The sequence below is a fragment of the Drosophila tropicalis genome, unplaced genomic scaffold, assembly GCF_018151085.1.
Source record: "Drosophila tropicalis isolate 14030-0801.00 unplaced genomic scaffold, ASM1815108v1 contig_158, whole genome shotgun sequence".
Classification (NCBI taxonomy): Eukaryota; Metazoa; Arthropoda; class Insecta; order Diptera; family Drosophilidae; genus Drosophila; species Drosophila tropicalis.
This window is the reverse complement of record NW_027172602.1, coordinates 10,927,195-10,944,124: the sequence shown is the minus strand read 5'-3', so window position 1 is coordinate 10,944,124 and position 16,930 is coordinate 10,927,195. Positions and strand designations below refer to the sequence as shown.

At 35.9% G+C, this 16,930-nt stretch overlaps 1 protein-coding gene across 3 annotated transcripts in view; it reads right to left on the bottom strand.

Annotated features, from left to right (window-relative positions):
* Nucleotides 1-16,930, bottom strand: part of RhoU — a 51,916-nt gene that overhangs the window by 33,764 nt on the left and 1,222 nt on the right. For 2 of the 3 annotated variants that reach the window (XM_068300666.1, XM_068300683.1), the window contains exon 2: nt 5,732-5,780. The exons of the other annotated variant lie outside the window; for it this stretch is intronic. The gene's annotated coding sequence lies outside the window, so the exon portion shown is untranslated. The remainder of the gene's footprint in view (nt 1-5,731; nt 5,781-16,930) is intronic. 3 annotated transcript variants of the gene reach the window in all.

The window sequence follows — 16,930 nt, the reverse complement described above, 5'->3', positions numbered from 1 at the left end:
TTTAATTTTTTGTATGTTGGGGTTTTATTTTTCTCTGTTTTCGTTGTACATTTTGTAATGAACAAATAAGTCAAACTCATTGGGCTTAATTAAGCTTTCAAGCAATCAAATGGAGCAGCACAATAAACGAAGTTTCGTAAATGAAACGACTTTTAGATACCCTTGGCTAGCCAACAAAACAATCGATTATCATTGGTAACGGCAAAATAATGTTACCCTTTCAGTGTCTAATATTATTTCAGCCTATAACTGGGCTTATACTAATTAACAGTCACCTGACTTAATATACTCCATCTATACTCTTGCCTTTGCGAATTAAAAAGGCAAAACCTCTGAAAGTTTTTTTTACAATTATAAAGAATTATACTCTCCTTTTTTTCGCTTTTTATTGCACAGTGGCAATTAAATAGTTTAAGGAATAATTTAAAATGCGGTTTTGTCTCAACTTTTTGCAGTTTATTTACTGATTAACAGAGCGTTAAATGGTTTAAAAACATAAAGAACGTTAAATTTTGGTTAATAACAAATTATTACTCTGATTAAATGTTAAATGCATCAAAGGTCCTCAAAATGTCTTTTGACACAATTTCTCTGGGACATTATTCCTATCGAGGGTGGACGAGAAAACTAAAGGAAACTTTGGTGCTAAAAGCACTTACTTTCTCTTCTGCTTTCGCTTTCTTCTTCGTTGTTGTTGCCAAACTTAGAAAACACCTCTCGCATTTGGCTATTTACATTTATTATGAAATATATGTATGTACATATATATTTATATGTATATATGAATAGTATGCAAAGTGTTGAACTATACACTTGGAGGGCCTGGGAGAAGTCTCTTGGCTTGTTTTAAATCAAATTTAATTTGCAGTCATTGCAGCAGTTGCAAATGCAGCAGTTGCAGTTGCATTTGCCATTTGCCGTTGCAGAGCAATTAAATGCATGCAAAGTTTATTCATTGAGAGCAACAGCAGCTGCCGGTGTCGGTGTCGGTGCCTTGGCTGTTGAGTCTTTTTCGCTTTATTTTTTCCCTAGGTACACATACACACAAACACACTATGTCTGTATATATGTACATATGTATGTATATGGTACAGATATGCCATAGTTTATGCTGGGAAATGGGTGCGAAATGAGGGAGGTGGATCCGAGGTCACATGTGCATTTAATTGCCGCCAGAGCAGACATTTGACTTCATAAATTGTTTTCACTGTAAACGGTGATGCATATTTTTAAAGTCAGCAAAGAAACGAGCTGACTAGATCGATGGGGACGAAGGCGAAGGAGGAGGAGCAAGTGAATGAGGAGTAGGTAAAAGCTATTAAAAATTTTGTTGCATAGGTCGTTGGCATTCTGCTGCTGCTGCTGCTTTTTCGTCTTTTCGCCTTTGTATTGTTAGAAGGTCTTAAGGCAAAAGGTACCGTTAAATGTATTTTAATTATATGTACATACTACAATGCGAAACACCAACAAGTACCAACCAAAATCTGAAGAAAAGCCATTAAAAAAGAAAGAAAAAAAGCCAACACCTCCAACAAAAACAAAAACAACAACAGGGTGAAGCTAAGCTCTAAATAAAACATGTCATGTATAGTAAATATATGTATGTGCATGTATACATATGTATGTAGGCCATAATACATAGCCATATATAACAATATGTATTATATAAATAAGCAAAAGGCCAAGATGCTCCTGCTAAGGCTGCAGCCAAAAGCAATTAAGAGCCAAGTAACAAAAATGTTTGTATGCCCATTACACACAGGTTTGGATTCGAACAAGTTTTCTGATAAGGCGCCACATTCTATGTAATGAGAGTGTTATCGATCGGTAAGAAGATATAGCATTCTAAGCTACCAAGCTCCTGAATCCCAAAGGTGGCGCCCTATCAGGGGTTTATCGATAACTTTGCAATAGAACTTGAACATTGCAATCGAAACTAAGAACAAATGTCTCAAAAGGTGACACAAAAGGATATTGATAAATAGAACATTGTTATTATTCAAAATTTCCATCTGTAATAAGTCACTCCGCTCCTGAACATGTACCTATGTATGTATATGGCATATAGTTAGTTGAAATTTAATTCTCATTCATGCTGCCTCGTACCCCATTACTACCTTACCCTACCCTCTTACCTACCTTTTTCACTTAAACGTTTATTTAATTAATTGTGAAGCATTGGCTTTAATTGAAACCCAGCCACGAAAACTATAATTAATAATTAAGCCAACTGAGGCAGTGGAAAGGTTAACTCGGCAAATCATTTAATTACCCCAACTGAATGTCAATGATGCCAACATGAAGAGAATCGAGGAGAACACACACGCCCACACACACTGGAAAAAGGCGCCAGAGAGAGCTTCATTTCTCACACGCTGAATAACAGTCGTATTCATTCGTTATTCATATTCGTACTTCAATTGTGACGGTGGGGGTTTCGGTGCGGGATGGGGGATGGCAAGAGTAGCAGGCGTGAAGAAAAATCATTGCAAACATTATAATTTCAAATCAGCAACCGAAAAAAACAACCCACAAAGACGCAAGAACAGTACAAAATAAAAAACAGAATGAAAAGGAAAAGGAGAAACAAACAAATCAAAATTAAGTTGCCGCAAAAACAATGTGAGCATACCCACACCCACTTACCACCCACCACCCATTCGCCCTATCGCCATCCATTCATCCATCCATCCCAAGAGGCTTAACAACTTGGCGTCGAAATTCCAATGGAGGAGAAGAAAATACCAATAAAGTGTACTTAATGTGGGGCAAAGAGATGGATGATTTAGTCAAACCGCTTTAATAGTCTGTAAAATTTCACTTGAAATTGGATTATCTCAATTTTTTATGGATGTTAAAAATCTTTTAATTAAATCAGATATAAATCAATTGAAACCCTTGCAATAAATTGAAACGAAAAATGAATCAACAAAATCTAAAAGATGTGCAGATCTTTCTGAACTTAAATTTGGTGACCCCGACTACTTGAAATGTAAGTGCTTTTAACATGTAACTTTTGATTAACTAATTGAACATTTTGTTAACGCTTTTTGTTGTTATCCCATTAATTGTAAAATGTTTCAATTTGGTTTTGTTTATATGTTTTTTTTTTTTTCTTTCGGGTGCACTCCTTTTTCAAGTACATAAACTACACGTAGTGGCGGAAAACCAGTTTAAAAATGGCATTTTCGTTTATTTGTCCCGCTCTCCGCATTTCCACCATTTAAACATATTTATATACGTGTGTGTATGTGTGATGTATATACATATATATATGGCAATTTACCAAATATGTACCTTTCACTTTGAAAATCGTAAAATGTCACAAAACGTTCAATAAAAACGAAAAAAAAAAGAAAACGCACACACACAGAAAATGCGATAAAAACAACAACAAAAACGACAACAATGGCAAAGCCATTGCATAAATTAATGTAAATTTATGCGAAAAATTACAACAACAACAACAACTACAACAACGGCAACAGGCAAAAAGAAAAAAAAGTGCAGTTATGTTGGCATGAACAAGTCAGGAAAAAGGTGATAGAGGAGAAGATGATAGCACAAAAGAGAAGGAGGATGGATAGGGGAGAAGAATTTCACATGGAGAGAGAGCGAGCGAGAGAGACTGATTTCTTTCCCCAGTTGTTGTTTTTATTTGGATTTATTTCCATTAAAACAAGGTCACTGCACCGACTTTTACAATACTCTTTTTGTTTTGAATCAAAACAGAAATCTCAAGTTTATAGTATCAAGTTTAATTTTCCTTTCTAATTGGTCTAGTTCATAATTCAATTGATTTAACGAGCCCAAAGAGTATAATGGGAGAAACTTCATATACCTTTCTGCGTTTAGGGTATGAGTAAACGACTCAACGTGGTTATATTACAATTCAGTCAAATGCTACAGCAGGTGTCTTCCAAATCCCCTATTAAATGACCATTTGACGTAAAGATGTGTGTAAGTAAGCCAATTATTGGGGCCAACCATCACGAAATATGAGATGGACAATTTGTTACAAATATATTGGTAAGGATGGGAAGGAAGGACAAGTGCAAAGTGTCAATGCTAGAGACCAAGAAAGGAAAACGATAACCAATATAAAACAAGGAAACAACAAGGAATATGAAATGCAAACATAATCAAGAGGAAGTGCTTAACATTTATCGTTTAAGCATTAAAATATCGATATTTTTGAATGTCTATAACAAAGCGGTAAAAGGTTTTGGGTTTTTCTTTTGATTTCTTGATGAATAATGAACAAATTGAATAATGTTTGAAAATTTTTCTACCCAAACTATCGAATTTTAAAGAAATGGATGCGATATTCCTAATAAAAATATTGAGATCCTCTAGATTTAGATGTTCAAATTCTTTTGTTGATATTTATTTTCGTTTTTGGCTAATTTGGTCAACGGACCTTTAAAGTTTTTATCGAAATGAAATTGTTTTTTAACTGTTTTCACCTAAGGAAAAAAAAGTGCTTAGACTTCATTATTTTCTTTTTTTCGTTCCGTTTCCTATACAACTCTTTCCGGTCGTTTTGTCTCTCTCTTTCTTTATTTCCATCTTTCTTTTTTTCTATGAAAATTTATGACCCAAACGTGATTCAAATTGCAACAAAGAAAGACGAAAAGATACATAGAAATAAAAGGGTCAACAAGTTGTCAACGGTTCGGTTTGAGTATTTTTTTTTTGTTTGCTGTATTTTTATGTGCTTTTTATGATTATTATTATTTAAGCTTTTGTTGTTGTTGTTGCTGCTTGTTTGCCGCCAAGCAAAACGAACGTGTGTGTTCATTGGGAAATACAATTTCAGTTTTTCGGCACCTGGAAAAAAATTGCTGGTCTAAACGATTTTTAACCTAGCTCTACCCCTCTTTCTCTCCCTTACCCCCGTTTCCCACCCACTCAACTAGCAATTCAGATCTTCTTCTTCTTTCCCATTTGTCTGTCTGACCGTTGCGGTTGCCATCATCACTTCTATTTGCATTTCTGGTTTCTTTTTGTCTCTCGTTTTTTTTTTTATTATTATTTTTTAAAGTTTTGTTTTGTTTCTCATTTTCGGTTTTTTTTTTTTCTATAAGGTCTTGTCAGGCGAAGCGTGTGAAAATAGCTAAAAGCTTTAAAAGAAAAGATGTTACGGAAAGAAACCCAACAACAACAGCAACAACCACAACAACATCGACAACAAAACGGCTTATTTGAACAAAAAAAAAAAAACAAACGTTTCTTTTCTGTTTTTGTTTTTATAACCTTCATGAATTCACTTAATGGCGGGACAATTAAATAAATTGGTTAGTTAAGCTTTTTGTGGGAGTGTTTAGAAGGCAACAATAATTATGACCAAAGCAGTCGATTTTCCAGAAATTATATAGTTGTCAGATCGAACATTGTAAGAAATAAGGAAAATTCCATTTTCATTAAAGTAAACAAAGATTTTGGGCAACCGTTTGCAATTTTTGCGAATTTTATTTCATGACCACAAAAGAATTCACATTAATGCCAAAAATCAACACAATTAAAACGAAAATTTAATGCCAAACTGTAGAGAAATGTTTAAACCAATAATAAAGCAAAAAGAAGACCGAAAAGTTCGAGCAATTGCAAAGAGAGATTTAAATCAAAATAATAAATCAATAAACCAAAAGAAAGAATAAACACAAATAAATATATAAAAATTTAATTCTAACCATAATTGATGCATTTATTTTATGTTAAGGAAACTTACCTAATCCAACTGAAGATAAATATATGAAAGAATCAAAGGCAGAGGAAAACTGCAATAGAAAAACAATTCAATTAAATGCAAAAAATAGGCAAAACTAAAAATATTATTTAATAACTATGCCAAAATAAATTCTTCAACTTGTTTATAAACTTTTAAAATGTGAAACAGTTGCTTAACCTTTTCCTTTCCTGTTGCTCCTCTCCTTATTAAATTCATTTATCAATTTAAGTAAGAAATATTTGCAAATGTGTGTGTGTGTGCGTTTGGCGGCTGAAAACAAGCGTAACGACACCATCAACAAAACAACAACAACAAATGGCCAATTAAAAAACGAAACAATACGTAATATTGCAAGACATAAGAAAGAAAAAAACAGCAACAAAAATAAAAAAGGCAAAGGAGATGAAGTTAAAGTTGGAGACGAGGCATAAACAAGCCAAACAACAACATCAACAACAATACGGCGGGGGGAGGGAGAGGGGGACTTACCATGCATCACTCAAGCGGCACTTGAAATGGTTTTTCGTCTTGCCGCAAGTTGAGTTGAATGAGTTTTGGGAGCAATGGACGTCTGTCTGTCGACGTCGTTTTTGCAGTTACTCAGCAAAGAAAATATCATCAAACAACAAAGTTCACATTGAAAACCTAAATCAACACAGTGAGTGAGATGGCACGAGATGTGGCCGACCTAAAAGTCGTATATAGACTTTACCAACTGAAGAATTTTAATATATCTACGATTTTCCCACTTGACGTTGAATCGGAAGCTCGAAAACGTCTAAAATTCAAAATCAATTGGCTAAAATACTTTAGCCATATCAATTGCATTTGATTCGCCAGAGGAAAAAGCAAAAGCAAGTGCACGTGCCGAGTTCCGAGTATTAAGAAATCCAATTGTCAACGTTCAAATTACATCAGACGAAACAAATTTTTGTATACTGCAAAGTAAATAATATGAAAGTTTAAACAAATAGTTAAAAACTATTTACACACTAGACTAAACGAAATAGCCCAAGATGCACACAGTATGAAATTAGATAATGATGAAGCTTCTTCCCTTCCCGCCCAAGTTGGTTAAGTAACCAACCAACCAACCAAATCATCTGCTATCATTTTCACCCTAATTGTATCGGAATGTTACAAAATTGGATACTTTGCTTTTTTGCTTTAGGTTTTCATATCTTGTAAGAGACAGATGAGAGTTTTTAGTACTACGTGAAACGAATCCAATTTGGTTTTCCCTTACCTTCTTTAGAGATTTTTATACTAGGATACTCTAGGGAGGAAAGAAACAATACTCAAATGTTGCATTAAGCAAAGGATAGATCAATTGATCGATACTTTATTTTATAGATAACCGATTTCTATGCAGATCAAGATCAAAGTGTTTCTATTTTCCATGGAAATATCAGATTTATAATGAGCAAAAACTTTTGTTGCATTTCCTATGAGTTATTTGATTTTGGATTTTTCTTTGATAAATCACTCAAATGCAGCTTTATCTGGGTAGAAACAGAAACAGAGACAGAGGGAGACACAGATAGGGATAGAGAGAGTAAAAGTAAGTCATGTAATTATTTCTCCATTGATTGGCGTCTTTCAAAAAGGGATTGCACTGTTGTTCTCGTTGTTGTTGGCCCCATCATCTCTTTTAGCCACTCTCCATTTTGCCACTTTAACTGCTGCTGCAGCAGCCTTTACTCTGCAAATGATGCTGTAATTTATTTGCCTTTGTCATTGCACTGCAGACTGCACTTGGCCCGGCTAGCTGCTTGCCTGTGCCTCCTGCTCCCGCCTTTTTCATTGCGGCCCATGGATTACTCTGCTGCTACTCCTTGGGCCACTTGTGGCAACCAGTGACTGGGAATGGCTGCTCATAAATTTCGCTCCTTTCTGCATTTGCGTATGTTGCCTGCCATCGTTTGGTCTCCTCCATTGCCCTCTTCCTCATCCTCCTCCTCCTTCTCGTCATTCTTCTTCTCCTGGGGGGCACTCTTGCTCCTGTTTCTCCAGCTTCTTCTGTTGCTGGTATAATTTATGTGCGGATTTTTATGGTTTGTTAGTTTTTTTTTTTTTTTTTTGTTATTTGTGCAGGCATGGGTTAGGCTCCTCTGCCCCCTTCTCCCACATATTCCCGCTCCTCGTTCTCCTTCTTCTCAGCTGCTGTGGTTTATTGAACATTATGTTTTTACTATTTCTTGTTGATTTCTTTTTTGAATTTTTATTGATAAAACAAAAAAAGAAATCTCTCATAATAATAATAAAAGTTTCATGAATCCAAATAGTAGAAGTTAAAAGAGAAAACAAAATGCGAAAAACTTCATGCTTTAGTTGTTTAATTTACTCAATTTATTAGATATATGTACCATATTTTCCTTAAGCCCCAAATGTTGTTTTAATAGTTAACAAACACAAAAAACAACACAAACCCGACTCCTTTTCGTCTCTTTTCTTTCTCTCTCTCTCTCTCTCTCTTAGCCTGTCTGTGTATATTTAGTTAATTATAGAAAGCCATCATGGTAATGATCATTTGATTTTGTGTGTGTTTTCAGCACTTTTTTGAGGCTTATTTTAAGCATCGAATGTTTCTTACTCCTAAAGACTATATCAAATGGAAATGTATGAGGAAAAAGACTAATTTGTTGTCAATTAGAATAAGAGACAAAAGAAAAAGTACATCCAAAGACGAAAGTCGAATCAAATGTTTCGTTTCTAAATCTTGCAATGTTGGTGGTTCATCAAAAAATTAAAAACCAGTGTGAGAAAATACTCTTCATTTATTGGCTTGGCTAACTTTTTGAATAACTTTTAATAGCAAAATGGTTGTATCTATGTCTCTATGGAAAACCAATGGTACAATAACCGCAAACAAACAAATGAGGGCACACACACACACATATACTGAATGTGTGTATAAGGTCGCAGCTATTTGCTTTGCTTTGCTACGGAAAAACTCACCTGGCCATATCAAATCGCGGGGTTTTTTTTTTTGTTTATTTTTTTTTTTTGAAAATGCAATAAAGCGTGATTTGTTGAATGTGAAACATGGAGATATACATACATATATACACATATATGTTTGTAATCGAGAGAGACAACCAACAAACGTAGCTAACCAACCAACAATAACGAATAACGAAATCTATTTAACTATTTATATTGCTAAATACAAGAAGAAACGAAGAAAGAAAAAAAAAACTCCATGACTTACCTAATCGGTTGTAGAATTGAGTCAAGTGAGTCAAGTTTTGAAATAAAAGTGACGCACTGAAAGAAAGAGTGACGAACTTGACCTCGAGAAAAAAAGTTTATAATTGTCTCAGTTTATAGACGAGAAGATATCGAAAATGGATAAGAAAGGAAGACGCTAGCAAGAGGTTTCGGTCTTAAGTTCGATCACTCAATTCTCTCCAACTCAATGGAAACGTTTCTGACCCAAATGAAATTGCTTACAAGTGGAGTTTGAGGTAGAAATGGATACGGGCCTAATTTGTAAGGCTCAGATCAGGGCACATTAGCGGCAATTTTTCAAAGAGACCCGCACAAAATTATATAAATTAATTTTTTAATATATTATATACCTATTTGTTTTCCTTTCCCAGGCCAATAGGTTTTCATTACTATCTAAACATCGATACGTGAGGGGAATACTCAACGATTACTTAACCAGTACTAACTTTTGTCGTTTAAATGCGGAAAACTATCGATGCATAGGACTGATAGCTTTGATCGATAACCTGTTGATGTGTTCACGACTCCTTGTAGGACTCTGTATTTTCAGCAACAAATATATTTATAGACAAATTAAAGGAACGCTGTAAAAGGTATTGACAGGTTGTTTGTTTTGGTTTAATGCACATTTTCCATTTAATTCAATTTAACTCAATGGCAATCCTTTTTGATGAATGTTCTGGTTCACAGCTTTCTGGTCCAAATGCTTCTGCTGCATTTGATGGACACTAGCGTCATTCCACTGGAGTCCTACGCAAGCAGCTCCTGCTGTGCACAGCTCGCTCGCGCTCTTGCTGTTGCTCTCACTATCTCTCTCTCCGTTTGTCTTTTGCCCCTCACCCTCTATTCACTGCTTTGCTTGTCATCTTGTTATCAAAACGTCTTTGCCTTTTATCGTTACGGGACGGGAAGAACATGCACAAAGTGCGCCCATTCGCTTCTTATCGGGCTTATCATGCGTAAATGATAAATGGAATTGAACATTTACTCCCACTCCCCTCCCTTCTCACCGACCATGGTTCTCTCTGTCTGTCAGTTGGTCTATCTGTCGTTTGTTTGTGTTTATCTTGTTGTTTTTGTTGCTGTTGCTCTTGTGCATTGAGCGTGGCGCGCGTTTGTCTCGGTTTTGGTTTTTTTGGTTTGCATTGTAAAATATTGTATCAACAACCGAAATAACAACAATTGCAACAACCGACCAACAAAAAAAAATGGTTAAATTAAATAAATAGAAATAGGCGGCGGGTTGAACGTTTTGGCTAAGCCATAGACATAGAGCCAGAGAGCGAGAGAGAGAGAAGGAGAAAAACAGCCATTGGGCAACCTTTTTTTTTGAGGTCAGTAAATCTTCTGCCACACACACACAGCAAATGGAGTTTTATTTTTTTTCCTCTCTGATTTTGTTGCGGCTTAGGTAATCCCTCAGCAAATTGAAAAAATGAAACAAAAATACAACATGTACACGAAAAAAAGAGAGAAAAAAACTAATTGCATACTTAAAGCTTTTTGGTGGAATTCGGCCTCGAATATGGGTTTAACAACAGAAACAACATCAACAACAACAACAACCAAAAACCGCTGACCAACTGAGCTGACAATTTGCTTTTCTGTTTTTTTTTTTTCTTGTTTTTCTTTTGGGTCACAGCTTAAATTAAGTAGATATATCATAGTTCTATTCTAAATAGGATTTATTATGCGTATTTTACAAAAGGTCAAAACAACTCGCAAAAAACACGTTAAGATAATTGGAGACTATCGAACTGCAATCGGTTGCTTTATGCCAAAATCGCAACAAATCAAAGCTTAAATATGTGAAAAGTTAAGTCTTTTATCCACAGGGAAGGAAACCCATTTTAAGATTTTAATTGTCTATGAATATTTAGTCACGATTGGCAAGTTTCCTCTTACAAATTATTTATCAACTGATCCTTTAGTTTAAATGATTTTACAGTTTATCATTTTGCTCTCCATTGAAATGTTTCAATTAACTTGAACACTTGAATTCTTTATTGAGCGTAATCAATATTGTACATAAATACATACATATATTGGAATTGATATTTAAATGATTAACGCATTGTAAATTGCCTCCTTCTCTTTGAATTGTCTGCCTTTCCCTTCTTTTCCTCGTTCCCCTTCTCTGGTCTCATTTGACTCATTATCATACTCTGGTCAAACATAATTCAATCAAAATGGTAAACAATTGGTTGCGGAAAACCATCAACCAACAACAGATAATTTGATATATTTATTGATACTCTACTTATTTATCTGTCTACCGACCGATAAACATACATATGTATATACATATACGAGTTTGAGTAAATGTTGCATAATGTGCGGAAGTAATTAATCGGAAAGAAAGAGAAAGAAAGGAAGCCAATAAAATGTCAATTTTTTTTTTTTTTAAATGTGATTTATGTGGGCAACTACAGCCTTCTTTCCTTCCCCTCGCCACTATCAACCATTTATTCACGTGTCTGTGTGTGAGTGTTAACCTTATCACTTAACCATTAACATGTTTACAAGTTTGCGTTGGTTTATCACAGTTCTTTTGCCCATTCTGATTCTGATTAAAGAAGCCAAACTACTAGCAAAATATAAACAAATCTCACTTTAAGAGTGGGCAGGTTCCCCCTCACTCCTCGCCCGGTTCACCACTTCAAGTGCTGACATCGTGACACGAAAAACAATTTGAAACTTGTAAAAAATCATGTCATTTATGTATATAGCTCATCCGAAAGCGTTTTCTAAATTAATTAATTAAATTAATTTCTTTAATAAAACTTCTAATCTTGATAAAGGATTTCTAAGATATGGTTAAACATTAAAAGATATTTAATAGAGGAAGTTTTGAAATAATGTAACAAGGCGTTAAAAATGTCTTACATAGATTTGGTGTATCTTTAGAAACAAGAACAAAATGAATCTTTCCTATACCTTTTTTTTTTATCATTTTATACTTATGAGAACTTTAATATTTTTGACTTTGGTTAAAACGTATTCCTCGGATTTTCTTGTATCAACAAAGAACCCACACATACATACTTACAGAAGATTCTGTGAAAGAGAGAGAGAGGAAGAAACAAGTGAATTGTTTCTGCCAACCGAGTTGACATATTTTTGCTACCTCAATTTTCTTTTCTACAAGTCACATAGTCGGCTTTGAAGATACTCTACCCCCAATTGGATTTGTTTACCTTCCAGGTGTGTTAAATATTTTGTTTCAACGTTTAAGAAAGTTAATGGGGGTGACATTAAAAGGTCAACTGCTTAAGCTTTGCCAATATACCCATTAGATATGAATAGATAGGGTACACTTGCAACAACAGACAACATAGTTACTTACACTAGACTAGTCCTAGTCCACATGCTGCACCCCTCTCATCTCTTTGTATCCCACTGTAATCCTTTATGAACAATTTTTATGTAACAAACAAACAAAATGTTTGTCAAAATGAAATGAAACATAACCGCAACGACAACTACAACGAAACAGAGTGCAATGCAATGGAGTAAAGTGGAGTGGAGGAGGAAGAGAAACGGTTGTGTGGAGGGGGATGGGTATGAGAGATTGGTAACAGTTGCTAGACAAGCGACTGCCACAGAGACACAGACACATTGTCTGTCTGGCTGTCCTTCCCTGCGCCATCCCCTGCCCCATGCCATTGCTCGTGCCTCTTCCACTTCTACTACTACGACTACTACTACACTCTTCTGACATCAACTGTAATTGAAGTTGAAACAGTTGAGCCAGTAAATTGTGTGCTATAACATGACAACAGCAGCAAAAGCAACAAACGCAACAACAACAACTGAAAAATGTTCCGGAAATGAAACTTCCGAGAAAACGAATGTGCAATACCCTGACATTTCGTTTCGATTTCAAATTCGATAGACGTAAACGTTGACTCTTTGCGGATTCAGTGTCAAGTAACGTCAAAATGATCATGAAACCAGTGTTGGTAAACTGTTAATATTCCCCTTAGTACTGCCACAGAGTTTGAATCAATTGCCAATAGATCAGTTCTAGATTTGCTCTTGCTTAACTTTAGCATGGAGAGGATAAACTCGAAGAATGAGCTTGTGGATTCGTTTTCTTCAGTCTGAGTCAAACAACGATCCGAATATGATATACCCTTTTCCAATGCCTAACAAGGCATCTTCTTTTTTTTCATGTTTACCCTTTGTTGTCGTTCTCATAAAGGGTATAGCAAAAATTGATGCGACTCTTGTGGAGAAGAGACATATTTGGGGGAAGAGCAGGATTACTACAAATGTGACATGTGCATGGTATTATAGCCCCCCTTCTTCACGCCCCCCTCAACCAGCTGCTGCTGTTGCTCTACATCGTGCATGTCCAAAAGAAAGCCCAAAAGAACAATAATAATTTTTTTTTTTTTGGGGACCCAAAGGCTCAACAACAGACAGGACCACAGGGTAAGATAGGACACAGAACTGAATTGAACAGACCTGAGGCCAGGGCCAGGTCAGAGATGTCAAACAGCTGACGGGCAAATGTCAACTTTTCTTTCATTTTTTTTCTTGTGTTTTTTGTAGGCCAATGCAAATTATGAATATTGACAAAGCACATGAGAGGCAAAAGGTAAAGTAGGCTAAAAGACCAATTTGCTGATTTGCTTCAATTGCAAAATTGAACAATAATTGATTTATAATACATTTATGCACATGATGTGTACAGTTTGTCTTACAAGTCTTTGTCCAAGTGCATTGACAACGTTTTCTACTTTGTTCTGTTTGTCAGAGTCAATTAAGTGACAGAGCCAAGAAGGAAAAAATTTTAACTATATTTTTTCCAACTTTTTCAAATTTATAATCTCTTTGAGTTTGTTCATTGGTTTGCCTTTCTTTGAACTATGTCAAAGGTCAGAGTTTTTCGGTCAAAACTTTATCTCATTATTTAAAAATTGATTTTGATTTTTAATATTTTTTTTTGTTTATTATAAATTCATTTCAAGTTTTGCTTAAAATAAATTAATTTAAAGGTTGCTTTTGTGCTCTCTCTCTCTCTCTTACTCACACACTATCTCATCCTGTCTCTTTTTCTGCTTATTTCCGTTCTCTAGACATTTGTAAAAAAAAAGAAAGGAAATATCCAACATAAAAACACAAAAACTGGAAAACATAACTCACATTTTGCCAGTGCTTATGTTTTTTTGTTTCCCTCCCCTTTCTCTCCGATCCCTCCGACTTCCCCTTTAACCGTTAACCATCTTGCTGCCCCTTGCTGTATGCAACAAAATGTGCGGAAAGTAGAGTCAATTTGCTGACTAACATAAAAAGTGCATATGTAGCATAGCTACAGAAACCTCCGACAAACCCGAAACCAAATTTCAGTGCATCCTCCACCCCTCTTCCGCCACCCTCTCCATCTAACAGTAGTTCCCCTTGCCCCACTCTTTTTGGCCTGTCCACGAATGCAATTTCCATATTGTGAGCCTAGGCGATGCTCTTCCCTCCCAAAAACTTGCAAATGCTTCAAATCTCAGAGAAAAGCTTCCATTTGCGTCTCCCTATATGTGTGTGTGTGTGTGTGTTTTTGTGTGTACTAACATGCATATATATCCAGGCATATCCTGGGCAATGCCTCCTGGGAATTACCTTGGTTATTGTTTCAACATTTTTATCTGCCCAAAAAACAAAAAAAAAAAAAAAAAACAAAACGAGAATTCTAAGGAGAACAGGAAAAAACCACCGCCTTCACTCACACTCTCTCTTTTCGGGCGGCGTGTGTGTGTTGTGTTGGTTGTGCGGAAAGGAGGCAAAGCACCGGTTGGTTAGCATTAGGGTATATTCCACGAGTGCGTTTGTGCATAAATCCCAATTTAATCCATCCGGCTTTTAGTTTGCAACATTTTTTTTTGGACTCAACTCGGTGTTTCCCCTCCCACCCACCGCACCACAGCACAGCACCGCTCACCTCACAGCTTCCCTTTTCATTGTTTTGTCTCTCCATTTACCATTTTTCAGTGTATCCTAACTGTCTACTCTCTGTCAAGGAGAGAGACCGATATCATATAGAGCTACGGCTACATAATAATGAGAAAACTATATCGAAATCTCCATCCGATTTCAATTGTCTAATATTTATTCACAAAACCAATTCATCAAACCAATTTGGATTCTCTAAACATTCAGTAATAGACTTTCTAACTCAACTCAACTTAACTCGAAAATCATTTTGCTCGAAATCTTTTGGAAAACATTCAACAGCATTCAAGGGATGTAACTTTTTTGTAACCCTTTTTTATGAGGATGGTCAACTCACCTGTTCACCTGCTTATCTGCTCACCTGGGCAATTGTTTACATTCTGTTTTTGTTGTTGCATTTTTAAAATCATAAAGGATAAGCCAACATCCAATTCTGCAGTGGTAAAGTCTCAAGAAATTAACAGATGGCGGGTTGCCCTTACTCTCCCAGGCCCCCAATCACTCCCCCCTCTCCATCACTCTGCATCTGTCTTACTTTCACACTCTTTTAACAAATCAAGTGGGCGGTGTGGTGTGGGGAGGTGGGACAACTTATATAAATAGAAAAGAGATAGCGAATTCTTTTGTATGACTAAGTTTGATTCTCAACATTTCTCAACCCCAAGCACCTTCTCCCCCTCCTTCACTTCCCTTTAATCATGCCATTTCAGCTTATCCCATTCAACTTGTCACCCAGTTTTCCCTTCTTTTCTTTTTCTTCTTTTCTTTCTTTTTCTTTTTGTGTGTTGCTTATCAATTTTACTTTCAGTTTTCATTTTGCCACTTTGTTGAGTCCACGCAACGGAGTTTGGGGGGTGGGGCAGGGAGAAGTTAAAATTTCACAAAATAAAACACCACAAAAATGGCAATTAATTAGGGTGATTGTTGTTGTTGTTGTTATTGTTTGCCATAGAAATTAAGACATTTTCAGCAATAGATCTTTAAAAAGAGAGAGAATAGAGTGAGAGAAAAGACAACGCAATCATTATCTCCTTGTGTAGCACGATCGCTCGCTCTCTTAATTTTTCATCAGACCTCTTTTTGTTAACTTAAATTTATTTTTCGCCAAAATATTAAAATCAATGGAAGGAGAAATCCCTATAGATATATGTAAATGCTTAAATTGCCTTCAATTTTGGGAACTCATTGACGAGCTTTGAATTCGTGTAGACCTCTAAGAATATCCAAAATATCCAAAAGTTATATTCGTTATATCGAGTCACACTGTTTTGTAAGTTCTAAATTGAAGATAATAGAAACAAAAGCTAAGAATGTGACTTGGTCCCACTGTGGACAAGATTTTGCTTCATCTCTTCTGCCTTCATTATAACTACTTCATCGTCATTATTATCTGTAGTGGATCAAAGAGAAAGAGAAAGAGAGAGAAGGGCAGACAGGGCGACTGGCAGGAAGCAGGGCGAAACAAAAGACGAGGCAGCAGCTGCTTCTTGATACCCAGACTCGCGCTCTTTTCCTCCTCCCCCTCTTGATACTCTTTTCCTTATGATCGTCTTTACCTGGAGGTTATACATGGGTATACATATTTCACATTGTATACACTTTTCGCCCTTTATCTTCATTCTCTGTCTCTGTCTCTCTCTCTCTCTCTCACTCTTTATGAGCATTTATCCAGGTATGCCTAGCCTGACCCGAAAACCTGCTGAAAATTTGCTTCAAGCACTGCCACTAACAAGAGCATCCCAACAACAGACATTGGCCGCAATCAGGTAAATTATACACGCACACGCACATGCATATTCATACATGTTGTGTATGTATAGGAATTACCGAAATTATGGGATTTCCCTTCAGCAGATTTCGCAAAAATGTGACAAACTACAGAAACAGACCAAAAATCACAGGGCCGCATTCACCGAGAATGTTGCCCACTGTGAAACGAAATCGTGCCTACAATCAGTGGCCGATCCAATCCACCAAGACCCAAAAATAGGAATAGAATTGTCATTCTGTGAGGACAAT